The sequence below is a fragment of the Xyrauchen texanus genome, chromosome 3, assembly GCF_025860055.1.
Source record: "Xyrauchen texanus isolate HMW12.3.18 chromosome 3, RBS_HiC_50CHRs, whole genome shotgun sequence".
Lineage (NCBI taxonomy): Eukaryota > Metazoa > Chordata > Actinopteri > Cypriniformes > Catostomidae > Xyrauchen > Xyrauchen texanus.
This window is the reverse complement of record NC_068278.1, coordinates 46556695-46584523: the sequence shown is the minus strand read 5'-3', so window position 1 is coordinate 46584523 and position 27829 is coordinate 46556695. Positions and strand designations below refer to the sequence as shown.

The following is a 27829-nucleotide window of genomic DNA, read 5'->3' as shown; positions in this document are numbered from 1 at the left end:
AATGCATTTAAACACATGATCAATGCCCAATTTCATCAGTTATATAAATTGTTATGTGTTAGGTGTAATACTCTGTAGACTGAATAGGTAAATTACACTTTCCATGAACAGGGTCCACACACTGGCAACATAACCATTTATAACCATAAAAGCAATATAACCACTATTATTATGTTAGCAAAACTATTTTATGTTGTGAAACAAAATGATTGTGTGGTATGAAAAAACAGTTATAATTACATCAAAATATAATTTTGTCAATTTCTTCAGCATCACGAGAAAAAAAGAAATACTCTCATCCCATTTTCTCAGTGTTTACACAAATTGTAGTGCCGATATTATATATCAAGCTCAACCATTCAACCAAAGTTTTTACTGTTACCAATGATTTTTTCTTTTTTAGAAATGTGAGTCTATTAACACAGGGATGCAAACTCAAGAGCAGTGCAAAAGGAGAGAAAGTCATAGCATGTGTTCTGGATGTATAACTTCTGTTGATTTGACTGTTGCATTTAAATCTTTTTGTAATGTTTAAGCTTAAAGCAACCCTTTCAAGAGATTTTAATGAACAAAATTTTGAAAAAAAAATTCATGCACATACACACACACACACACACACACAGGAACCAATTATCTAACGGCTCTGACAAAGTAACTTATTTCAGCATCTGAGGAGCAGGTTAAACACAGGTAACCACTTTTGCTTCATTTCTTTGATGGCTCACAGGGCTCGACATTAATGCTTGTTTGGGACATGTGGAATTTTGAAGGGGCAAGTGAAAGACAATTTATAAAACATCAATAACAAAACAAAATCAGCTATATTTGTGATAGCCTATGCCTGTGTCACTTATTAGAAAGTACATACTTATTCTGCTGTTGAAAGTAATCAAGAGCACATCATTTGATATGTCGCTATCGAGCTAGTAACAGCTGTGCCCTGTTTGATTGACAGGTGGCATATGTGTGTGTGTGTGTGTGTGTGTGTGCTGAAAATGCTCATGCTAATGTGCACCTGAACGGTCAAATACATTAAAAAAATTAGCCAAAATGCCCATCTTGGTGAGGTATTTATGTAAACACAGAGAGTGATGTCTAAAGTGAACGTAAACAGCGGAGAAAAAAGCAGATTTGTATTAAAATGTCAGACTTGTAAGTATAAATGTAAGCTAATAGACCTGCTGCCCTCTAGTGTGTCTTTATAATAATCAAACAACCATAACAAGAAAACAAGGAAACACTCACTGCTCTTAACTGAATAACTTTAGTAGTTTTAAAAAGTATTAATGTATTATAATCATACAGTGAAGACCAGAAGAACTTCTATATTGCATTTCATTCTGAATATTTACTTGAATACTTGATACTGCTGTTATAAACTTTTAAAGCTTTTAAAAAAGCACAGAATTTTCTGAATTTGTACTTTTTGTTATATTATTTTTAATCTAGTCTTGAATAATTACTTAAGAACTTGAAACCATTCTTCCATAATTAACATATTGTTTAGTTTTATTATTTGTTGTGGTTTTGAAGCTAGTATTGAGATTCGTCAAATTTCACTATCGACTTCTGAAATGTTGATATTATGATGATGTATAGCATTTATTGTACATGGTAGATCTTGCTGCAATAACATGGTAAAAAAGTAGATCTTATTCCATAGAACGTCTAGGTTACGGATGTAACCTCCGTTCCCTGATGGAGGGAACGAGACGTTGTGTCGGAGAAGCGACACTAGGGGTCTCTCTTGAGCGCCGAATATGCCTCTGATCCATTGAAAAAAGGCCAATGAGAAGTTGGCAGTCAGTATTTGCATACCCCGCCCCCGGACATACGGGCATAAAGGCGAGGCAAATACTAGAGTTCATTCAGGATTTTTCTGAGGAGCCGGAAATGGTTCTGGCCACTACAGCGGTTCGGCTCAGCGACGTGACCGGGAAGACACAACGTCTCGTTCCCTCCATCAGGGAACGGAGGTTACATCCGTAACCTAGACGTTCCCCGTCTGTCGCTCTCTCCACGTTGTGCCTCTTTTCTCTCTATGTTTCTTGCATAGAGCAATAGACAGCCGGGGCCCTTACACGCATTGAGGGAAGGGGGTCTTACCCAGTTTCCCCTATTTTCAGGGGGGGGGAAAGACCCGCGGAGACCACCCCTGCCCAACTGGGGAGGTATGGTGGTGAATACCACCGTGGTGGTGGTGGCGTAGTGGCTAAAGCACAGGGCTGTTAATCAGAAGGTCACAGGTTCTAACCCCACAGCCACCACCATTGTGTCCTTGAGCAAGGCACTTAACTCTAGGTTGCTCCGGGGGGATTGTCCCTGTAATAAGTGCACTGTAAGTCGCTTTGGATAAAAGCGTCTGCCAAATACATAAATGTAAATGTAAATGTAAATGAATACGTCACATGTGTTCTTAGGCGACACGTGGAAGTGGAGCGGTGGCAGATCCAGCCTCAGCGAGGGTGGAGTTGCTACACACGGCGACCGGGGGGCAGCTGAAATTACCCAAGGAAAACGCGGGTCTGCTCGTAAGGGGACCATATCGCGGAAAATACACACAGGGGAGTCCGCGTAGGAGGCCCTTATTCTGTGGAGCACCTATACCAGTACAGGGTAGCCATCAGGGTACCCGCAGTGGCTTGGGTCAGCAAGTTCCTCCGCCGAACTGCAGACCCATGAGGGCTAGGGAGGAATCAACCAGGGATTCACGTTGAGTGGAGTCTCCTGGGAAAAAAGACGCACTGTTTTACCTCAAGCGAGGGATATACGCAAGCGATTCACTCGGCCAGCCCATCAGCGTGTTACCGAGTTCTACTGGCTCGGACCTGAGAAAACACGGCATGAATCTGACTCAACCCTGAGATTGTAGTATCTCACAAAGGTGTTGGGTGTCGCCCAACCCGCTGCTTTACAAATGTCTGCCAGGGAGGTACCCTTAGCCAGTGCCCACGAGGACGCAACACTCCTTGTCGAGTGAGCTCGGACCTGCAAGGGTGGGGGCACGGCCTGGGTGTGATAAGCCAATGAAATGGCATCTACAACCCAGTAGGAAAGCCTCTGTTTGGAGACAGCGTTTCCTTTCCGCTGTCCCCCAAAGCATACAAAGAGCTGCTCAGAGCGTCTGAAGCTCTGCGTGTGGTCCAGGTAGGTATGCAAAGCACGTACCGGACACAGCAACGAAGGGGCTGGGTCTGCCTCCTCCTGGGGCAATGCTTGCAGGTTCACTACCTGGTCTCTGAAGGGCGTGGTAGGAACCTTGGGCACATAGCCCGGTTGCGGTCTTAGGATCAAATGAGTGTCTGCCGGACCGAACTCCAGGCAAGTGTCGCTGACAGAGAACACTTGCAGGTCCCCGACCCTCTTGATGGAAGCGAGCGCGATCAGCAGGGCAGTCTTAAGGGAGAGGGCCCTGAGTCCAACTGATTCTAGCGGCTCGAAGGGAGGTCTCTGGAGACCCGCGAGGACTACCGAGAGGTCCCAGGAGGGGAACAGGCTTGGCCGGGAGGGATTTAACCTCCGGGCGCCTCTTAGGAACCTGATGGTTAAGTCGTGCTTACCAAGAGACTTACCGTCTACTGCGTTGTGGTGAGCCGCGATAGCAGCGACATACACCTTTAGGGTGGAAGGGGACAGCCTCCCCTCCAGCCTCTCCTGCAGGAATAAGAGCACTGACCTAACTGCGCACCTCTGTGGGTCTTCGGCCCACAGAAAGAAGGTCCTTCCTCAGGGGAATCCGCCAGGGAGGGGCTGTCACGAGGAGCACGATGTCCGAGAACCAGGCCCGGTTGGGCCAGTAGGGAGCCACTACTGTGTGACTTGTTCCTCGTCCTCCCTGACCTTGCACAGCACCTGTGCAAGAAGGCTCACTGGGGAAAAGCATACTTGCGTAGCCCCGCGGGCCAGCTGTGCGCCAGCGCGTCTGTCCCAAGGGGAGCCTCTTTTCGGCCGTACCAGAGCGGGCAGTGGGAGGTCTCTTGGGAGGCAAGCAGGTCTACCTGGGCTCTGCCAAACCATTCCCAAATCAGCTGGACCGACTGGGGGTGGAGTCTCCACTCTCCACTGGGTAAGCTCTGTCGTGACAATGCGTCCGCTACCACATTGAGCTTGCCGGGGATGTGAGTGGCACACAGCGACCGGAGTCGCTGCTGGCTCCAAAGGAGGAGACGACGGGCGAGTCGTGACATGTGGCGGGAGCGTACGCCGCCTTGGCGATTTATATACGCTACCGCAGTGGTGCTGTCTGACCTGATTAGGACGTGTTTGTCTCGAATTAACGGGAGAAACCGCCGCAGAGCAAAGAAGACAGTCAACAACTCTAGGCAATTGATATGCCAGCGCAGCGGGGCCCCTCTCCAACGGCCCGTGGCTGCGTGCCCTTTGCACACGGCGCCCCAACCCAATCTGGAGGCGTCGGTAGTGACCAGGACGCGTCGGTACACCTGCTGCAGGGGCACTCCTGCCCGTAGAAAGCAGAGGTCTGTCCAGGGTTGTAGTGTTTTTCGGCAGTCGTGGGTGATCATCACACGGTGCGTGCCGTGGCGCCGTGCTCGTCTCGGGACTCGAGTCTGAAGCCAGTGCTGAATCGGTCTCATATGCATCAACCCCAGCGGCGTGGTTGCGGCGGAGGATGCTATATGCCCCAGGAGCCTCTGGAAGAGTTTTAAAGGGACCGTTGTGCCTGGCCTGAATTTGGCGAGGCATTACAGCACCGACTGCACACGCTCGTTGGTGAGAAGTGCGGACATTGAGACTGAGTCTAACTCCATGCCGAGAAAGGAGATGCTCTGGACCGGGGTGAGCTTGCTCTTTTCTCGGTTGACCTGAAGCCCCAAGCGGTCGGTGTCGCGGCAAGATTGAGACGTGGAAGTACGCGTCCTTCAGGTCTACCGCTGCGAACCAATCTAGGTGTTGGACACTTGTCAAGATGCATTTGTGCATGAGCATTTTGAACGGGAGTTTGAGCAGCGCTCGATTGAAAACTCGCAGGCCCAAGATTGGTCGTAAGCCGCCGCCTTTCTTGGGTACAATGAAGTAAGGGCTGTAGAAACCCTTCTTTATTTCGGTTGGAGGGACAGGCTCTATCGCGTCTTTGAGTAAGAGAGTAGCGATCTCCGTGCGCAGGAATTTGGCATGTTGGCCGTGCACTGCGGTAAAGCGGACGCCCGTGAAGGGGGGCGGGGGCCTGGCAAACTGAATTGCGTAACCGAGTCGGATGGTCTGGGCCAGCCAGCAAGACGGGTTGGGAAGTGAAAGCCACGCATCCAATCTCCGTGCTAGGGGCACCAAAGGGACGGTTATTTTTGACGTACCCGGCGGGGCTTCGCAGCGGGGTGGAGCAGGTAGTACGCCGTCGGGAGGCGCGGACGGGTCCCGAGGCTCTTGTGCTGAGAAAAGACTCAAAGCACTTACCTTGCCCCGGACATCCGGCAGGGTGCGGGTTGGTGACTGAGGAGGAGGTCCTTTAGTGGCGTCCTCTGGACTCGTCAGAACCGGCCGGCCGGGGAACAGTCTTGGGGCTGAAGGAGAATCTGGGGCCGCGTTCAGCGTGCCGGGACTGTTGAGGTCTGGCGGCAGAGTGCCGTGAGAACGGCATTTGCGGGCCAGGTAACCCAGAGACAAAAAAGGAAATAGCTCTATTATTGAGAATGTGAGTACCGCAGCCCCTGTTAGGGGGTGTGGCAAATGAAATTAATTCAACAAAAAATTCTCCTCCCGGCCCTCCACCGGGGAACGGAGTGGTCTTACCAGCTCCGGCGCTAATGTCTCTGTCTCTGGGTCGGTCATCTCAGGAGCGCCTGGGAGCCTTCCGGGTCCTTGAGGGGGTCCGTGAGATGAGGGGGCGTCCATCTTCTGCGGGGAGCTCGACGCCAGGGCGGAGAGCTGGGCCCATGTTTGTTGAGGCGGAGCACCGCTTTTCTTTCTTTCTTGAAAGCCGCAGGAGGACGCTCTCGGCGAGCAGACAGGGCATGGCCCCTGGCAGCACGTTTGCGGCAGGGCAGGATGTGTGAAATAGCCTCCGTCTGTTTCTTCACCACTGAGGGCTGCTGGGTAGAGTCGTCAGGTGGTGTCTCCGAATGGACGGAGCTGGGAGACGGGAGCGTTTGAGAAAGCGTGCTTTGTCTACCTCCTCTACTGCGACCAGGTCCAGTCCATGTGTTGAGTTTCCGGACCACAAGGGGGGCCATCGCGTGTTCGAGTGCAGTTCCTGCAGCACGTCAAGAACAGGACTACCCAAGTGCACATTTTTGGAGCCTTGACCCGGTGGACTGCAGGGGGGGGGGCATGGTGTGCAGGGGGGAGTGGTCTGGGACTGCTCTACCGCCGAGGATAGTGAGAGCGGAGGAGCGAGGAAGCTTGGCTTGCTCAGCTCGTCATGCACGTCCGGGAAGAAAGGAACCGGGGGTGGGGCGCGGCTGTGAGCGGCGCACATGCCCGTGGAACCAAACAAGTAGCTGTGAGGTGGAGGGGGACAGGATTTTCCGGTCCAACATCGCGCTCGCTGTACCCGGGGAAGCATATCGGACGAGTCATCAGCATCAGACGCCGCTGTAATGCTCTCCGATGCAGCGGTGATTATCGTCATCCAATCCCGGGAGCTCAAGGGACCGGCAGGCCGGCCGTGAAGCGGGCCGCACTCATCCCGAGCAGATGGGAGCAAGCAAGCGCGCTGGGGAGGCGGGTGGTTCGCGGGGGGGGTACCCGGCGAACACAGCCCGTCTTTATCCCCAAATCACCTTCAACGCCCGCGGCGCCTGCCCCAATCCTGTGGGAAAGAGGCGAGGCGTGGGGGGCGGCTGAAGTGGCTTTCTCTCACTACAAGCAAAAGCCTACGACCGCAATGCTGTCATGGCTATGTTCTCGCACTGAAAACATAGACCATTCATAAAAACGCTGCCTGCATGTAATCTCAACCCAGGTACGCCAGGCAGTTTTTATGACTGTAGGAGGTGGGAGAAATCGACCGCATCCGGAAACTACACAGAGGCGGAAACACGTCTTTAAAAAGACGCATCCTGAAAAGGACGTTCAACGCCACTGTGTATTGCTCTTTTAGAGAAAATCACTCTCTTAAACAACTCTCTTAGAGTTGGGTTTCTGCACTGTCGAGCGCCCAGGGGCAATTGCACTGCCATGCAAGAAGGAGAAATCGCCGCTGTAATGTGCCCTCAATCCAACAGCATGCAGAGCGTCAGAGGAATACAGGAACTGGTGTGATCTCACGCGAACAGCATGCACAACCATCGGCTCCAAAGAAAATTTCTGAATGAACTCTAGTATTTGCCTCGCCTTTATGCCCGTATGTCCGGGGGCGGGGTATGCAAATACTGACTGCCAACTTCTCATTGGCCTTTTTTCAATGGATCAGAGGCATATTCGGCGCTCAAGAGAGACCCCTAGTGTCGCTTCTCCGACACAACGTGGAGAGAGCGACAGACGGGGGGAACTATGAGCATCCCTGCTGTTAATGATGGCGATGGAGGCTTTCCTTTATTTGACTACCACACGTAACATAAAAATATTATAAAAGTGAAGGCCTCTGTGTGGATTAATCCGCCTGTGTGTATATTCCGTGTTACGGTCTCCCTACGGCCGGAGCCGTGTCTCCCTTGGGCAGTGCCCGCTGCCCCCTGGTAGCCGTGTTGTAGCGACTCCTCCCTTGCAGCAGGTAGGATCTACCACCGCGCCATCCCCACATGTGGCCTGAAAACACATATGACGTATCTTACCACTCTTTACCTCCCCCCAGCTTGGGCAGGTGGTGGTCTCCGCAGTTATTTTTCCCACTGAAAGAATAGGAGCTTGAAAAGAACGCCTTCCCTGATGTGTGTGATAGAGTTAAGATGGCCCCAGCCGCTTTGACTCCCATATTTGGCATGTCGCCTTGTTCCCTCCTTCGGGGTTCCGGGAACCTAAAACTGTTATGATGAATTTATGGGGCGTTGGGAAATGGTACGTGCAGTCTGATGCAGCCTGTCGCTTTGGCACACAACTGCCTGCCTGCACCTGCATCAGCAGTGCATGTACACAGTTCAGAGCATGGCGTGATTGAATATGGACCCCTAGTGTTGCTTCTTCAACACAACATCGAAGTGAGCGATAGGTGGGGAATGTCTAGGTTACTATTGTAACCTCTGTTCCCTGATGGAGGGAATGAGATGTTGTGTCCTCCCGGCCACGACGCTGAACCAAGCCACTGTTATGGCCGAACCTCATTCTCACCTCCTCCGTGAAAAACCCTGAATTAAATTGAACCAAATTAGCGATTTATCATGATTACTCAAGGATAAGGTGTTGGTGTGATGGCTGCTAGAAATGGGACCTGTCAAGATTTGATCAAAAAAATACTTTTTTCAAACAGTGATGGTGCCCTTTTTTTTACATCAGTAATGTCCTGACTATACTTAATGATCAGTTAAATTCCACTTTGGTGAATTAAAGTACCAATTTCCTTCAGAAACAGCTAAATCTGTACATTATTCCAAACTTTTGGCCACCAGTATGTATGTATATATATATATATATATGTATATATATATATATATATATATATATATATATATATATATATATATATATATATATATATATGTGTATATATATATATATATATATATATATATATATATATATATATATATATATACATACACAACAGTAAGTTCCAGTCCTCGAATCTGATTGGATGTGAGACGATCCATTATTTTTTTTACATTACATGTGTTAGCCAGCAGGTGGTGGCAAAACATAATTTTGTGTGTAATATTAGCAAGTTAGGTGACGTGAAGTGAATCTGCGTCAGCCAGTGTTTACATACAACAGCACTATGTGATTGCTCTTATTACTACTACACTACTAAAGCTAGGAAATAGCTTTAAATGGCTTTAAACAAACAACTTCAGCATTAAGGCTATCACAGCTGAGAGACACAACAGACTGATTAATTACACAACTCAAGGCGCTTACCACTTACCGGAATTTCCACGGTGGAGGAGATTGCAGTTTCAATATTTTAAGACTCTTTCGCACAGGCTACCATGAAATAGTGAGAAATACCACTGCTTGGATGGCTATATTTACACTGAGAAAGCTAATCTTCAGAAAGTTGACTGCATCTCTGCTTGGGTGTGGCAACAAGTGATCGCAGACGCTCTCTCTCACACACACACACATCCATCCTTGTTTACCAATAACTTATTAGAAAGAGCACAAGCCTACGGCACTCAGCCGAGGCCGAATCACAGCAGTGCTGATGTACAGCCATATCGCACTCTTGCACGTGTGATATTGCTTATATCACACGTGCAAGAATTTGTGTGAATTCACACCATTGTGTGATTTCACACAATTCACACAATGTTGCTGCAGCATTAGTTGTTGTTCTGTCGGCCATACGTATCATCAATTATTTCAGGTGGATATACGCAAAAATCCCATATGCCTGCATATGCCCTAGACTACACTAAGCTATATTCAGTCCCAAATTTTGTTTACAGGGCTGCAAAAATTTTATAACATAAATGTAAAATAAAACGGATTTAATAAAGTACTTTAAAATATTTTATATTTAGTTTGACCTCCTGAGGGCATTTTCTGAAGGTTAAGCATTCCACTGCACTGAAACTTTGTTGAAAAACATATTTTAAATAATATATATATATATATATATATATATATATATATATATATATATATATATATATATATATATATATATATATAATTTAAAATATAGAAAGATATAATGCATTAAGTATATCAAGCATTATGGCTTCAAGTAAAGTGTCACTAAACCTTTTTTATCACTCAATACATTTTTTACAGTCCCTTTTTGCCAATCAATACTGCACATTCTATATTCACATACATATTGCACTAGTTGCTTATGATAAAAGCTTTTACTTTAACTACGACTAGCAGAATGCTCTGTAAAAGTGCCAAAAGCATCTGTATCCAACCCCACTGAGACACAGCGAGATCGCATGTCGGCACACATGCTGCGTTTTCTATCATTTTCTCTTTTCTACCATTTAAAATGAAGCTTGCACCTACTGCTAAACTCAGCCTGTTGGAAAAAAGGACAGTACACACACAACACACATACACATACACACACACAAGTGAACAATAGCGTCTGATCCTTTCCTACTAATTCCATTAGGCTCTGATCGGGGCTATCTATATGTTTTAGAAAGGTAGACGTTCTCTCATTATTATTTTCATCCTTCTCTTTCTCTGCCATCACTTCATGCCTTTCATCTAATCTTCTCTGAGAGCCAAAATGACTTCCTAATCTGAGAAAAAGACTTTCTATTTGGGCATGTGGAGATGACACACACAAAAACACACATGCACACAAAGCCCTAAATTTCAAACTCAATGAATGGACCCAGACACAAAAAGAGAACCCGAACAAATTCAATTAGGAAACCTCACACTTAAAGATCTGGGATTGCATTACACAGTCTTTTGCTCTCTCCATCACTTCAGAAACTAGATAAAATCCACCTATTTTACACTTCCTAATGCAATGATACAATATGGGGGGGGGGGGGGTTACCCTGGTGCGAATGCAGGAAAAACAGCCATGAGAAACCGGATGAAAGAACTTTGGGAAGCCCCACACACATACACAAATCAAAACCTCACTATTGGATTCAAGTTCGCCCCATAAACATGGCTCTCCTCATGAAATAACTTCTCCATTATCTAATGCACTTAGAATTCATTGTATTTCACTTGGCTGTGGAGTTGAGAGCGAACAGCATTGATTTAGATTGGGTTTGCTCAATTAAATTAGGCTGTCTCTGATCTATGAGAATGTATGATGTTTTAGACAGTGTAAATGCACAATGGTTTGAATGGGAATAGACCTCTGAAGATAATGTAATCAAAGCACCATCACTCATTGATCCAGCAACAAATAAAACACAGAGACATTTCCCTTCATGATACACCAGCATGCTCTGTCTGTCTGTCCATCCGTCCTTTCACATATACAATATACTGTATACAATTGTCTATCTATATTGAATTTTGAACTAAAAAGAAGAATTATAAACATGGACAGGAAACTGTAAAGTCTTTCAATGCTACAATGCTGATGTGCATGTACAGTGGTGTCTCAGCTGTTTCTTTAAACCAGTCTTTTGAAAAGCAGTATCAGGTCTCTACAACATTAAAACTCTTATACAAACACACCAAAACACAGAAACCACAACATTCACACCCAATGAACAGAGACATGCAAACACTAACATATGAGATCAAACACACACACCCATACACAAGTGCTCATGAACACACAGCAAAGGAACATTAACCTGGCTGGTCACCATGGCAACAGAGCTTGGCCCTCATAATCCAGTGCAGAAACCTTTGACTGAAAGAGGCATGCATGCAAGCACAAACACACACACACACACACACACACACACACACTGATGTGAGAATGACACTGATATCACTGAAGACATCAGAATACATTTCTATAACTCTAGCCTTGGTGTATAAGGCATTCTCTCTGCCTACAGCTTTCTCTCTCAGAATACATAGCCCTCTCCAAATAGATACTGCACACAAACTAAGAGAGGACGAACTTATCAAAACATAATGCCTGTTAGTGTGTGCGTGTGTGTGTGTAAGAGAGAGAGAGAGAGAGAGAGAGAGAGAGAGAGAGAGAGAGAGAGAGAGAGAGAAGAAATGGAGGAAACATTATAGCCATAAAACCGTTATTAAATATCCCTCTTACTACAAAATTACTTTAGGAAAATCAATCTGTTTCACTTATGGAAATGTACAATTCCATCTCGCCAAAAGCCATATCCTTGGATACTTGACACCCCCTTCCCCCCACTACTTCAAATCTTCATCTGTCACAGAAGACACCTTATTATGACACATGCTTGATAAATCCAAAGCAAATTCTGACAAATATTTTACATGCACGTTTCACTTTGCAAGACAAATTGTGTTCAAATTATTTTCCCATTTAAAACTCAAATCTTATCCCCAAGATTCAGCCATATGTTTTCAAGTAATGCAATAATAGTAATGTAAAGCAATTTGTTGATTTTAGACCTTAAAGATTCACTTATTTATAATTTTAAATTTTTCTAAACTATAATTTATCATTAGATGTAGAAAATTATGACCTCTCACATTAAAGTGAAGACTCCAGTAATATCAGTAACCTTATAAAAAAATGTTTTATATCCTAGGAAGTGATGCTTTTCTCACAAGTTAATCAGTGCTGTGTTTTTCCAAACAAGATTTCTCACAGCTTTAATTTCATACTGAAATGCTGTCCACTCATTTACTTCTGATTCAAGAAATCTAATTTCAAATGTTTAAGCATACGCCTTCAGAACAATATATTTTTAAGAACATGAGAAACATTTTAAGTGTTTCAAAACTTTTTACCGGTAGTGTATATGTATATATGTATGAAGAAAATATAACTTTTACATTTTTGGTGGATATAAATTCAAGTGGATTTAATTATTTTTGAAATGGGGCCAGTGACAATATTGGCAGGGCAAGTTAAAATTAGAACTATTGGGCCAACTGGGCCAGCAGAAAAAAATCCTTACTGTTGAGCCCTTTCATAGTTGTTTTGATTGTGATTTAATGATGTATTTACCCTGCTATCAAGGTAAAGTTATGTAGATGGTTTTGTTGAAATTGCAAGAATTACCTGTGAGCATCAGTAGCATCAGTAAGAAAAAGATAAACATATTAGTCATGTTTTGCACCATATCCCATAATTTTCATACAATAGTTTTATGATTTATAGTTTTATAGTTTACAATAGTTTTAATATTTTCCAGCTATTTTTCAAAATTAAATACTAATTATTTATTGTAAATTGAAATTTTTTAATTAAATAAAAAAAAATTCCCGTGACACATCAAAATCTGTAGCTAAAAATAAAATGTGTTCAGTGATGGAGTCAGAGAAGACGGTGGCAGAGCTAGTAAAAATCTGAAATAGTTTAGAGAGTTTAGAGTTTAATTATCGTGCAGCCATGGCTGAAAATGTATCTTTGGTCTTGACAAAACACAAACAATTACATTCACTACACACACAAAAGAAAATACATTCCAGTTATATTACATACAATACAACATGCATTATCTACTACGCCAAAAGAAAAAATGCTTCTTGTTGAGCTCTAACCGTGAGTATTATACTCCTGTGGCAATGTTCCCCTTAAGCTGCTTCTCAGAGCAGAAGGCAGACTCAAAAATGTTTTTTGTAGACAAAAATATAATTGTGCAACCATATTAATTGATTACATTATAAAACTAAAATGTTATTAAAAACAAAAAAGTTTTTGAAATGGATGATTTGGACCAAATAATAAAGAAAAGCAGCCAATAAGTGCCCAAGGAACTCCTTCAATACTGTTTAAAAAGCATCCCCATGATAACTCAAGAAGTTGGCTGAGAAAATGTAAAGAGTACATGTCTGCAAATTCTAGGCAAAGGTGACTACTTTGAAGATGCAAAAATATATTTATATATATATTTTTTTATTTGGGATTTTGTTTAGTCAAAACATAATTCCCATAATTTAATTTATGTTATTCCATAATATTGATGACTTTACTATTGTTCAAAAATGTGGAGGAATTAAAAAGAAAAAAAAAAGAAAGAAAGAGTAAGTGACCCTAAACATTTGAACGGTAATATATATATATATATATATATATATATATATATATATATATATATATATACTCATCTAAAGTATTATTAGGAACACCTGTTCAATTTCTCATTAATGCAATTATCTAATCAACCAATCACATGGCAGTTGCTTCAATCCATTTAGGGGTGTGGTCCTGGTCAAGACAATCTCCTGAACTCCAAACTGAATGTCAGAATGGGAAAGAAAGGTGATTTAAGCCATTTTGAGAGTGGCATGGTTGTTGGTGCCAGACAGGCCTGTCTGAGTATTTCACAGTCTGCTCAGTCACTGGGATTTTCACGCACAACCATTTCTAGGGTTTACAAAGAATGGTGTGAAAAGGGAAAAACATCCAGTATGCGGCAGTCCTGTGGGCGAAAATGCCTTGTTGATGCTAGAGGTCAGAGGAGAATGGGCCGACTGATTCAAGCTGATAGAAGAGCAACTTTGCCTGAAATAACCACTTGTTACAACCGAGGTATGCAGCAAAGCATTTGTGAAGCCACAACATGCACAACCTTGAGGCGGATGGGCTACAACAGCAGAAGACCCCACCGGGTACCACTCATCTCCACTACAAATAGGAAAAAGAGGCTACAATTTGCAAGAGCTCACCAAAATTGGACAGTTGAAGACTGGAAAAATGTTGCCTGGTCTGATGAGTCTCGATTTCTGTTGAGACATTCAGATGGTAGAGTCAGAATTTGGCGTAAACAGAATGAGAACATGGATCCATCATGCCTTGTTACCACTGTGCAGGCTGGTGGTGGTGGTGTAATGGTGTGGGGGATGTTATCTTGGCACACTTTAGGCCCCTTAGTGCCAATTGGGCATCGTTTAAATGCCAGGGCGAGTTCGACCTCTTGTTCGGTGTCCGCGAAGGAGATGCGCTCTCGAACACAGTGTTGGAGAGCGGGATTGTCCAGTCTGACACAAAAACCTCATCTCGGCTTCCCCCCTCGAGTATGGTCGCCCAGTCACAGGCGGACGACGAAATGATAGACATGCTTTCTCAGGCTGACGCTAGTGTCGGGCAAGAGTGGAACCCTCCACTCTCCCCTGAACCCTCGCAGCTCGATGATTGGTATCTGGGCTCCCAGAGCCGCTTACAGCCACACCCCAGTGCCTTTCTTCCCGGAGGTGCATGAGAAGCTGACAAGATCGTGGGAGGCACCTGTCACTGCCCGGTACCAATCTTTTGGCTCCCCCGCTCTCACTACCCTCGATGGCTTATTTTTACCCTGACGTCCAGGGCCTACAGTGTTGCTGGACAAGCTATTTTAGAACTCGCCACCCTTCTGCGGAAGCATGCAATAGAGCCTGTCCCTCCGGCCAAAATGAAGAAGGGGTTTTACAGCCCCTACTTCATTGTACCGTAAAAAGGCGATGGGTTGCGGCCAACCTTGGACTTACAAGTACTGAACCGGGCTTTACACAGTCTCCCGTTCAAGATGCTGACGCAAATGCGTATTCTAGCAAGTGCTTCCTGCGGTTTACATTCGAGGGTCGGAAGTACCAGTACAAAGTCCTCCCTTTCGGCCTGTCCTTGTCTCCTCGTTTCTTCACGAAGGTCGCAGAGGCTGCACTTCCCCCGATAAGGGAAGTGGGCATTCACATTCTCAACTACCTCAATGACTGGCTAATCATAGCTCACTCTCGAGATGCGTTGTGTGCGCACAGGGACCTGGTGCTCTCGCACCTCAGCCAGCTAGTGCTTCGGGTCAACTGGGAAAAGAACAAGCTCCTCCCGGTTCAGAGCATCTCTTTTCTCGGTCTGGAGTTGGACTGAGTCTTGATGACAGTGCTCCTCACAAACTAGCATGCCCAGGCGGTGCTGACCTGTTTCAGACAGAAGACTGTAGTTCTACTGAAATGATTTCAGAGGCTCCTGGGGCATATGGCATCATCGGCGGAGGCCACACTGCTTGGGTTGATGCATATGAGACCACTTCAGCACTGGCCGCGTGGCCATCACGCCAATCTGGTGCCACCTTTTCAGCCCTTGGAATGACCTCACATTTCTATGGGCAGGTGTTCCCCTTGAACAGATCTTCAGGCACGTCGTGGTTACAACCGACACCTCCAAGATGGGCTTTGGCGCTGTATACAAAGGGCACACAGCCGCCGGCAACTGGATGGGCCCACGGCTACATTGGCACATCAACTGCCTCGAGTTGTTGGCAATACTGCTTGCCCTGTGGAGGTTCCAGCCATTGATCCAGGGCAAGCATGCGTTGTTTCGAACAGAATACACGTTTATGGTATCATATTTCAACTGTCAAGGTGGTTTACTCTCCCCTCGCATGTCACAACTTGCTCACTGTCTCCTCTGGAGTCATTAGCACCTCAAGTCACTGCAAGCCACTCACATCCCGGGTGACCTCAACACCACAGTGGACACGCTGTCACGGCAGGTCACCCGCAAGGAAGAGTGGAGACTCCACCCTCAGGTGGTCCAGCTAATCTGGAGTCGATACGGCCAGGCACAGGTAGACCTATTAGAATCCCCAGAATCCTCCAATTGCCCGCTCTGGTACATCCTGACTGAGGCACCCCTTGTATAGATGCACTGGCACACAGCTGGCCTCCTGGACATGCAAGTATGTGTTCTCCTCAGTAAGCCTGCTTGCACAGTCAGGGAGGATGAGGAGCAGGTCGTCCAAGTAGCACCCTACTGGCCCACCCAGACTTGGTTATCGGACCTCACGCTCCTCGCGTCAGCCCCTCCCTGGCAAATTCCCCTAAGGAAGGACCTTCTTTCTCAGGGACGGGGAACCATCTGGCACCCGCGACCAGACCTCTGGAACCTCCATATCTGGCCACTGGACAGGATACGGAAGACCTCAGTGCCCTACCACTCGCCGTGGTAGACACCATAACTCAGGCTAGGGCCCCCTCTACAAGGCGCCAGTATGCCTTGAAGTGGCGTCTGTTCGCTAAGTGGTGCTCTTCCTGACGCGAAGACCCCCAGAGATACACCGTCAGCTCAGTGCTTTCCTTTCGGCTGTACCCCTCCACCTTGAAGGTGTACGTAGCTGCTATAGCTGCACACCACGACATAGTGGACGGTAAGTCCTTAGGGAAGCATGACCTGATCATCAGGTTCCTGAGAGGTGCAAGGAGGTTGAATCCTTAGCATTGCTGTGTCCGGTGCGTGCTTTACGCATCTATTTGGGTCACATACAGAGCTTTAGGGTCTCTGAGCAGCTCTTTGTCTGTTTGGTGGACAGTGGAAAGGAAGCGCTGTCTCCAAACTGAGGATCGTCGACTGGGTCATTGATACTATAACTACTGCTTACCAAGCTCAGCATGTGCCGGTCCGCACAGGGCAACGAGCCCATTCCACTAGGAGTGTGGCAGCCTCCTGATCTGACCAGTGGTGCCTCTCTAACAGACATTTTGCAGAGCAGAGAACTGGGCTGCACCCAACACCTTTGCGAGATTCTACAATCTCCGGGTCGAGCCGTTTTCATCCTGTATCTTAGCAGGAACGAGCAGGTAAGTCCGGGTCATCTGGCCGGGTATATCGCTTGCACATAGCACCTTTCACCTCCCTTGAGCTGAAGATTTGTGTTATTGAGTCCCAGCAGCGTTCACAAATGTGTTCCCTGGTTGACTTCCTCCTAGCCATGTGAAACTCGCTGCCAGCCCAGTACTTGTGCCAACTAAGCCCCATACTTGGACAGGTGCTCCACATGTGCTGGTTCCCCGTAGGTAACACCTTGCGACATATGTTCCGCTGAAAAACATTTCCCTGTTGGCAAACTGCATCTTCCAGAGGCCCCTCATGTTACCATGCTCGTAGAGCCACCTCCCCCATTGGGTAGGACCTACCATGGGACTTATCCACATGACATACTTCCGACTAGACTCGGCAAGACCATGTGACATATCTCCACTTAAAATCCCCCCTCTCTCTGGGTGGGGTGTGGTCTCCGCGGTGTCTCCCCTTGGGAGTGACAACCCCCCCTCCAGCCACAATGCTGAACTACCCGCTGAAATGGCCGGGACCTTATTCCCAGCTCCTCAGCACAAAACCTGAATGAGCGGTATGCACGTCCCCTCCTTTATAACCATATGTCCGGGGGAGTGGAACGCAAATACCACTTTTTTATCTTTTATCAAAGATCAGAGGTGTCTCTGGCTCTCAAGAGTGACCCCTAGTGTCACTACAACGACACAACGTCTTGTTCCCTCCATCAGGAAACGGAGGTTACGGAAGTAACCAGGACGTTGCATCACCAGGACAAAAACTCTTTTATACTAGCTCTGGCCAGCGGGCCATCGTTGATACCTACAGTAGGTATACAACTGTACATCTTTCCCTCACAGCCTTGTTTTTTCAACCACAAAACATTTTATATGGAACCTACCCAGACAAAGTCTATAATGCCTTAGCAAGCACACTAATAATTATTTAACAAAATTTGTTCATAAAGAAAAACATTTAATGGACTCCTCCCCATTACTTCCTCAGTAATTCTTAACAGAGACACATTTCAAGGGCGCACCACTGTATTTAACCGAGCTTTCATCTTTGTTTACCCTTGCCAGCTGGTCTTGTTCACACATCATAAAACACACACACATACAAACATACATCACATCCTCCAAATATGGCACCTCATGGGGAAGTTTCTGACTGCTCTTGTTATTCAATGCAAATTTATCTTAGGTAGAATTTTTTTATTGTTTAATTACATTTAGATTGATTGATGCGGCTGATCTGCGGCCATCACCAAATTTTCACACTTGCAGCTCCAGCATATTAACAACTAGAGGAAAACTGCTAAACAAAGAAACATCTGTTTGTGAATCCCAGCGCAGAGCCGCTGCGATAGTTTTTTAACACCACATCTGCCACTGTGACTCATGTGGCAATGCCTCTGTGATAGGCTTTGGCTCTACCTTTGCTGCTGTGACACATGTAGAGAAGCCTCAAGGATATTCTCCCACTTTGCCTGTGCGCTGCCTGCACAGTGCCTCAGAGATAAGGTCTGCCTCATTTTTATATATGCTGATGTGTCGTCTAACCACTTGCCTGTTGCATCATGCTCAGCTGGTTGCTCTGCTTCTCTTGTGCTTATATTGCATCTGCTACTGCTGTCATTTAATGCTACTCTGATTCTCCTCGAAGCCTAACATCGGACCCCTAGAGTGGGAGGGCCCCCTGAGGCCCCTGGGGTCCCCTCTTCTGTCCAAACAATACAACTTTAAAATTGGACAACTCTCCAATATGATTTACCTCCATCTTTTTTATTCGTCTTTCACCTACTCGTATCTGTCTCTCCTCTCGTCCTTTCTCTCTTTTTTCCTTTATGGTTGCAATTGTTTGTCCTTGTCTAATCAAAATCTATGTGTGCTGCAATTATAGGCAGTTCCCTCATTGAAAAACAATCCAAATCTCAAGAGAGTAAATAAACTAAGAAAAAGAAGAGAATCAAACAGGGACAATGTGTGTGGGTGTGTGTGTTTGTGTGTCTATAAATTTCAGGGTAGATTCATTGCTCTGTTTTATAGCCCTCTATTTATTGAGCTTATCAGATACGACACAGTCTCTTTACAACAGACTTTATCACAAGCACACACAAGCACACACAGTGTACAGTAAATCTTCTGCCAGTTATTCAGTTGCCTGCCATATGTAGAACTCTAAATGTCTGCAGAAATGAAATCTTGATGTACAAGAGCTTGTTATACTCACCTCCCTGTCTTCCTATCTGTCACTTCCTCTCTCACACACACCAGTCCAGCCTTCAGTCCACAAGCTAATCTATTTTAGTTGCATGACTAAGGTTGGTTTCACACACAGTACATTTTAAGTGAGCCAAACCCAGTTTGGTTAAAGTGAACCAGAAAGGGTACCAGATGTCCTCTGTGTTTTGGTGTTCACAATGTAATTGGACTTAAAACAGGACCCAGTTTCTTTTTTGGTATTATTCACATTAATGTGGTTTCAGACCCTTTGTTGTTCACACCACAGCTCCTTGAAAACTGAGACCCCATTTTAGCTAGGGCTGTCACGATTATGCAATTTGGCTGACAATCATTTGTAATTATTATGATAAGCAATTGTCATACAAATTGTCATACTTCTTAAGGTGTATGTATGCTTATTACAGATAGGTCTACACCTTAAGTAGTAATTTATTGATATTTAACTTGATATCATATAATAAAATGTGGCTATATGATTAATTATAAGGCTTTAAAATATAAAAAAATTCATAAATATTTATTGCACAGGGATAGAATTACATAAAAAGTTATATTTTATATGTTATATCATTTATGAAACACAGACAACATTGCCAATTATATTACATTATGCATTAGTAATAATGTATACTGTATTTCTGTCCTAAATTCTTCACTCTCTCACATTAAGGCTCTCAGATTAAACCTAAAAGCCCTTATTTTCATGGGAGTTTGAAGCTCCATAGATGGTACGCCCATCAAAGCACTTTTAAGCAGTTCATCTTAATGCACTGCTCTGTTATGAATGCGGCCGGTCCATTCATTATAGGAGTAGCCAAAAACTGTACTCAAGTGGAAGTACAATTACATTAAAAACATAATTACTAAATTAGAAGTAAAAGTACTAACATAAATATTTACTTGAATAAGAGTAAGAAAGTTTCCAAATAAAAGAGTAGTCAAGTAGTGAGTAACTCGTTTCTTTCACAAATTACATAACAGACATTTACTCTCCTTTATTCCATTACATAATACACATTGAACGTACTACAGAATTATTATTATTATTAATGGAAATTCTGTCATCATTCAACATCATGTTGTTTCAAACCCATATGACATTCTTTCTTCCATGCAATACAATATGGAGTTATTAGACAGAATGTTTGCCTGAGTCACTATTTACCTTCAGTGAATGTTTTTATACATATATGTATATATATGAAAGTGAATGGTGACCGAGACTGTCAGTCTCTAACATTCTGTCTAACATATTTTGTGTTCCACATTATACAAAGCATCACACTGGTTTGGAACAATAAAATAAAACAATAATAAAAAAAAAATTCTCTGTCGTCCTTTACCCTTGCTACAGTGTATAGATCACCCGGGCCTTATTCAGATTTCCTTAGTGAATTTGCTAATTTTTTATCAGATCTTGTAGTTCCCCTTCTGTCGCTCTCTCCACGTTGTGTCAGAGAATCGACACTAGGGGTCTCTCTTGAGCGCCGATATTCACCACTGGACTATGAAAAAAGGCCAATGAGAGTTGGCAACCAGTATTTGCATGTCCCGCCCCCGGACATACGGGTATTTAAGCGGCGCAAATACGGGAGTTCATTCAGAAAATTTCTTCGGAGCCAATGGTCGTGTCTGCAACTGCTGCGTGTACACACCGAGTTCCTGTTATCCCTCAGCTGCATGGTGTTGGATTCTACGGCGCACAACAGCGGCTTTCTCCTGTTTGCACGGCTGTGCATTCCTGCCCTTGGGCACATCGACAGTGCAGATTTAAAAACTCTCACGAGTTTTTTCCCTAAAAGAGTGATTTTATTTAAAAGAGTAATTTCCTCTAAAAGAGCAAAACACAGCGGCGTTGAACGTCCTTTTAAGGATGCGTCTTTATAAAGATGCCCTTCCGCCCCTGTGTTGTTCCTGGATGCGGTAGAGTGCTCTCCGCTTCCGACGGCCACAGGCGCTGTCTCGCGTGTCTGGGTAGCGATCACACTGAGGCTGCGTTTGTGGATGGTTCATGTTCTCACTGCGAGAACATGACCATGACAACGTTGCGGTCGCGGCTTGCTTTCAATAGAAAGCAAGCCACCCCAGCCGCACCCCGCATTGCTCCTTCTTCCCACGGGATTGAGGACGATGCGGTTGGCGCTGGGGGCGATTTGGGGGCGGCAGCGGGTGCGGTTTCGCCGGGTAGCCCCCTGCGAACCTCCCGTTCCCCGACACGCTCGCTGGTCCCCGTCCAAGCTCGCGGCGATAGCGGGTCACCTCACAGCCTGGCCGTCTATCCTCCCGAGTCCGAAGCAGATGACCATTGATTTGTACCCACAAAAAACTCATTGAAACTCAACATTTTAGCTTGATACCATATTTCATGTTTCTTTGCTTCATCAGCAGGCAATAAACCCAATAAAGATACATGTACATGCTGTATTTCGTCACTCAACTTATTGAACATGTTAAATTCATTTTCAACCTCACTTACATGCTCTTTATCACCCATCAATTTATTAATAGATTCTTTTGCATTCGACAGTTTACTAAATTTAGACTTTCTTTCCTTTTCTAAAGTGCTTATTTTTTCCAACAAAGCTTTGGGTGTTAATTTAACCACACGTTTTTCAGTTACAGATTTTACCCCTACACCCATACAAAGTTCAGTCTCAAAGCCAAGCTGGCCTTTTTCCTTTTCGGCCATAATGACCACACAAAGCGAATTGGTTTATTAATCAATAAGCCGGCAAAATAGTTTTGTGTTATGCAACAACTCGTCTAGACACGCAAAGTTATTTTTAGACGGTTGCGAGCTACTACCAATGCATTGGCTTTACACGAATGTATGCACACAAATTACCATGGCCATTCATAATATCAGCGCTGATCACCACGTACCCCAATAAAGCGTTGGCCGGCTTGATGAATGATGTCCCGATGTGATGATAGTGGTAATCCGGTGTCCCTTTAGCTCGCTCCGTTGCAGCTCCTTTCAGCAATCGGCAACTCCAAACATTTGCCCACCTCACATCCGTGGTTTCCAAATGAACACCGTTAAATCCACAATACAACAGGTCCGCATCCTCACGATGATGGCTTATCCAAATTGAAGCAGTTTTTGACCTAATTGTACTGACTAAGTCCTAAACGAAGTCTAGTACTGGTTGCTAATACAGCGGATTAAGTTTAGACGTGCGCCCGTGCAGCCTCACACATATCAAACGGAGAGTTCAGTTTGGTTACTATTATCTAGCAAGTTTATTTTCCTCCATATATATACAGCGGCAATATCTTAACTCATAATACATGTAACAAAAACAACAAAACGTAATCACCACAAAGGCAAGACACTACTAGGCACAGTCAAAAACTGTTTGCTTCCCAATTAGCAACACCTGTGTCTGTGTTTCCTCTTAGTTAAATGGCCTACCCAGGCTGACCTGAGATCAGCTGAACCACAAAGCACATACAGCCCCCTAGAGACACAGGACAAAATTACATAAAATAATACAAAATGAATATGGCTCATACAGTGAGCAAGCCACTCCAGCCGCCCCCCGTGTCGCTCCTTCTTCCCACGGGATTGAGGACGATGCGGCTGGCGATGGAGGCAATTTGGGGATGGCAGCGGGTGCAGCTCCGCCGGGTACGCCCCTCGGACCACCCGCGCCCGACACGCTCGTTGATTCCCGTCCGTGCTCGAGGTAGCGGTGACTCGCCTCACAGCCAGTCGGGCCGACCCTCTTGCGATGGAAGTAGATGAGCTCGCCGCGCATCGGAGGGTGGGTTATCTGATGCTGAGGACTCCCCTGGGCTGCCGCTGGGCCTGCACGCCCAGGCTGAGGCTGACGCACAGATGACGGACATGCTTTCCGGCAGCCGACAGCGTGGGCTTGATTGGAACCTCCATCCTCCCCACAACCATCACGGCTCGATGACTGGTTCCTGGGGTCTGGGCGCCGCTCACAGCCTCGCCCCAGTCCCGTTTTTCCCAGAAGTGCATGACGAGCTGACGTCTTCGTGGAGAGCACCCCTCTCCACTCGTCACATCGCCATAGGGTCGTCCGCCCTCACCACCCTCGATGGGTATGAGGCGATTCCCCAGGTGGATAGGGCAGTTGCGATCCATCTATGCCCCGGTACCCCTACCACCTGGCGAGGTCGCCCCGTACTCCCTTCCCGGACCTGTAGAGCAACCTCCTCACTGACAGCGAAGGCCTACAGCGCCACCGGACACGCCACTTCCGCCCTGCATGCCATGGCTCTCCTGCAGGCCCACCGCCAAGGCACTACATGACATGCACGGGGGTGCCCCTGATCCCGAGAGCGACGAAGGTCACAGCGCAAGCGCTTGGGCAGGCGATGGCCACGCTACTGGTCCAGGAACGTCAACTGTGGCTGAACATGGTCGAGATGCGTGAAGCTGACAAGACTCGCTTCCTCAACGCCCTTGTCTCCCAGTTCGGCCTCTTCGGCAACACCGTCGAGGACTTTGCCCAGCAGTTCTCCATGGTGAAGAAGCAGACGGAGGTCATCTCTCACATCATGCCTCGCCGCAAGTCTGCCGCCACGGCCCATGCCCCATCTGCTCGCCGAGGGCGTCCTCCCGTGGCCAGAAGGCAAGACCCTGCTCCGCCTCAACTCGGGCCCAGCTCTCAGCCCCAGCGTCGAGCAAACCGTGGGAAGCCCACGCCCCCTGTCTCACGGACCCCCTCGAGACAACGCACCCAGAGCCCAAGACGTTAGCTCCGGAGGTGGTAAGACCGCTCCGTCCCCCGGTGGAGGGCCGGGAGGAGAATCCTTTGTTTTTTCATTTGCCGCACCCCCTAACACGGGCTGTGGTACCCAAATTCTCAATAAAAGAGCTATTTCCTTTTTCTCTGGGGCACATGGCCCGCAAATGCCGTTCTCACGGCACTCTGCTTTCAGGCCTCAACAGTCCCGGCTCCATGGACGCAGTGTCCCCGCCTTCAGCGCCACGACTGTTCCCTGGCCGGCCGGTTCAGACGAGTCCAGAGGATGCCAACACCAGACCTCTTCCTCAGTCATGAACCCACCCCCCGCCGGGTGCGTGGAGCAAGGTAAGTGCTTTGAGTTTATTCTTCAGCAACGCTGCGAAGCCCCGCCGGGTACGCCAAAAAACCCCTCCCCTTGGTGCCCCTAGCACGGAGTTTAGAGGTGTGGCTTTCACTGCCCAACCCGTCAGGCTGACTGCACTGGACCATTCGACTCGGTTACGCAATTCAGTTTGCCAGGTCTCCGCCCCCCTTCGTGGACGTACATTTTACCTCAGTACACGGCCAACATGCCCTCTCCCTGCGCGAAGAAATTGCCTCCCTCTTATTAAAGGACGTGATAGAGCCTGTCCCTCCAACCGAAACGAAGAAGGGTTTCTACAGCCCTTACTTCCTTGTACCCAAGAAAGGCGGCAGCTTACGACCAATCTTGGACCTGCGAGTTCTCAATCGGACCTTGTCCAAACTCCCGTTCAAAATGCTCACCCAGAAACAAATTCTATCCGGCATCTAGATTGGTTCGAGCGGTAGACCTGGAAGGACGCGTACTTCCACGTCTCAATTCGCCCTCGACACCGCCCCTTCCTAAGGTTCGGCTCGACGGCCAGGCGTATCAGTACAAAGTCCTCCCCTTCGGCCTGTCTCTGTCCACTCGCGTCTTCACGAAAGTCGCAGAGGCAGCTCTTGCCCCGCCCGAGAAGCCGGCATACGCATACTCAATTACCTCGAGGACTGGCTCATACTGGCCCACTCCCGAGAGTTACTATGCGCACACAGAGACCAGGTGCTCAGCCACCTCAGCCGCTTGGGGTTTCAGGTCAACTGGGAAAAGAGCGAGCTCTCCCCGGTCCAGAGCATCTCTTTTCTCGGTCTGGAGTTAGACTCAGTCCCAATGACAGCACGTCTCTCCAACGAGCATGCTCAGTCAGTGCTGAAATGCCTCGCTTCCTTCAAGCCAGGCGCCATGGTCCCACTAAAACGTTTCCAACAGCTCCTGGGGCATATGGCATCCTCCACGGCGGCCGCACCGCTGGGGTTGATGCATATGAGACCACTTCAGCACTGGCTCCGGGCTAGAGTCCCGAGACGAGCATGGCGCCGCGGCACGCACAACATAAAAGTTACCTCTGCCTGCTGCCAAACCTTCAAACCCTGGACAGACCTCTGCTTCCTAAGGGCAGGAGTACCCTTGCAGCAGGTGTCCCGACGCCTTCTGGTCACAACCGACGCCTCCAAATTGGGTTGGGGCGCCGTATTCAATGGGCGCGCAGCCGCAGGCCGGTGGAACCGAGGCCCGCTGCGCTGGCACATCAACTGCCTACAGCTGATGGATGTTTTTCTTGCCCTGCAGAAGTTTCTTCCGTTAATTCGGAACAAACACGTCCTAGTCAGGACAGACAGCACCACGGTCGTAGCTTACATAAACCGCCAAGGCGGAGTACGCTCCCTCCACATGTCAAAGCTCGCCCGTCGTCTCCTCCTTTGGAGTCAGCAGCGACTGGAGTCACTGCGCGCCACTCACATCCCCGCAATCTCAATGTGATAGCGGACGCGCTGTTAAGACAAAGCTTGCCTGGTGGAGAGTGGAGGCTCCACCCCCAGTCAGTCCAGCTGATTTGGGACTGGTTCGGCAAGGCTCAGGTAGACCTGTTTCCTCCCAAGAAATCTCCCATTGCCCGCTCTGGTATGCCCGGACAGAGGCTCCCCTCGGGACAGATGCGTTGGCACACAGCTGGCCTGCGGGGCTGCGCAAGTACGTATTCCCCCAGTGAGCCTTCTTGCACAGGTGCTATGCAAGGTCAGGGAGGACGAGGAGCAAGTCATTCTGGTAGCCCCTTACTGGCCTACCCGGACTTGGTTTTCGGACCTCACGCTCCGCACGACAGCCCCTCCCTGGCGAATTCCCCTGAGGAAGGACCTTCTTTCTCAGAGACGGCGCATGCTCTGGCACCCGCACCCAGACCTCTGGAACCTCCACGTCTGGCCCTTGGATGGGATGCGGAAGATCTAGCCGGCCTACCACCGACCATCATAGATACAATCAATCAAGCCAGAGCCCACTCTACCAGGCATCTCTACGCTCTAAAGTGGCGTCTGTTCGCGGACTGGTGTTCTTCCCGAGCCGAAGACCCGCAGAAGTGCGCAGTTAGGTCAGTGCTCGTGTTTCTTCAGGAGAGGCTGGAGAAGAGGCTGTCCCCCTCCACCCTCAAGGTGTATGTCGCCGCTATCGCGGCCCACCACGACACGATAGACGGCAGGTCTCTTAGTAAGCACGCACTTAATCGCCAGGTTCCTAAAAGGTGCCCGGAGGATAACTCCCTCCCGGCCTAACCTGTTCCCCTCCTGGGATCTCTCGGTCGCCCTTACGGTACTCCAGAGACCCCCCTCCGAGCCGCTTGACTCAGCTGGACTCAGGGCCCTCTCTCTCAAGACTGCCCTGCTGATCGCGCTCGCTTCCATCAAGAGGGTCGGGGACCTGCATGCGTTCTCTGTTAGCGACGCTTGCCTGGAGTTCGGTCCGGCAGATACTTTCGTGATCCTAAGACTACGACCGGGCTATGTGCCCAAGGTTCCTACCACACCCTTCAGGGATCCTGCAAGCGCTGCCCCGGGAGGAGGCAGACCCAGCCCTTTCACTGCTGTGTCCAGTACGTGCTTTACGTATTTATCTGGACCGCACACAGCGCACCAGACGCTCTGAGCAGCTCTTCGTCTGCTTTGGGGGACAGCAGAAAGGGAATGCTGTCTCCAAGCAGAGACTCGCCCACTGGGTTGTCGACGCCATTTCCCTGGCTTATCACACCTAGGCCGTGCCCCCCCCCTTGCGGGTCCGAGCTCACTCCACCAGGAGTGTTGCGTCTTCATGGGCACTGGCTAGGGGCACTGCCCTAGCAGACATTTGTAGAGCAGCGGGCTGGGCAACACCTAACACTTTTGCGAGATTCTACAATCTCCGAGTTGAGTCAGTATCGTCCCGTGTTTTCTCAGGTACCGAGCCCGTGAGAACTCGGTGGCACGCCAGCACGATCTGACCGAGTGAATCGCTTGCACCTAGCTCTTCCCCTAACCAGGGGAAACAGTGCCTTCATTCCCAGGAGATCTCAGGTTTGGGACACTGGTCGATTCCTCCCTAGCCCTCATGGGTCGCAGTTCAGCGGAGGAACTCGCTGACCCAAACCACTGCGGGTACCGCAAGCTACCCTGTACTGGTATAGGTGCTCCACAGGTAAGGCCTCCTTCGGACTTCCCCTGTGTGTAACACCACGGTTCTGTCCCCTCTGGCGAGCTGACTCCCGTGTTTCCCTTAGGCAGTCATGGCTGCCTCGGCTGCCGTGCTGTATGTTCCCCCCTCTATGAGGCTGGATCCACCACTGCACCGACTTTTCCACATAGGCCCTAAACAGGCCTCTGATGGTTTT

The 27829-nt window shown here is 47.6% G+C and overlaps 1 protein-coding gene across 1 annotated transcript in view; it reads right to left on the bottom strand.

The window, feature by feature from the left end:
- LOC127633466 (teneurin-1-like) overlaps positions 1–27829 on the bottom strand; it is a 317015-nt gene that overhangs the window by 169884 nt on the left and 119302 nt on the right. The gene's annotated exons all lie outside the window — the stretch shown is intronic.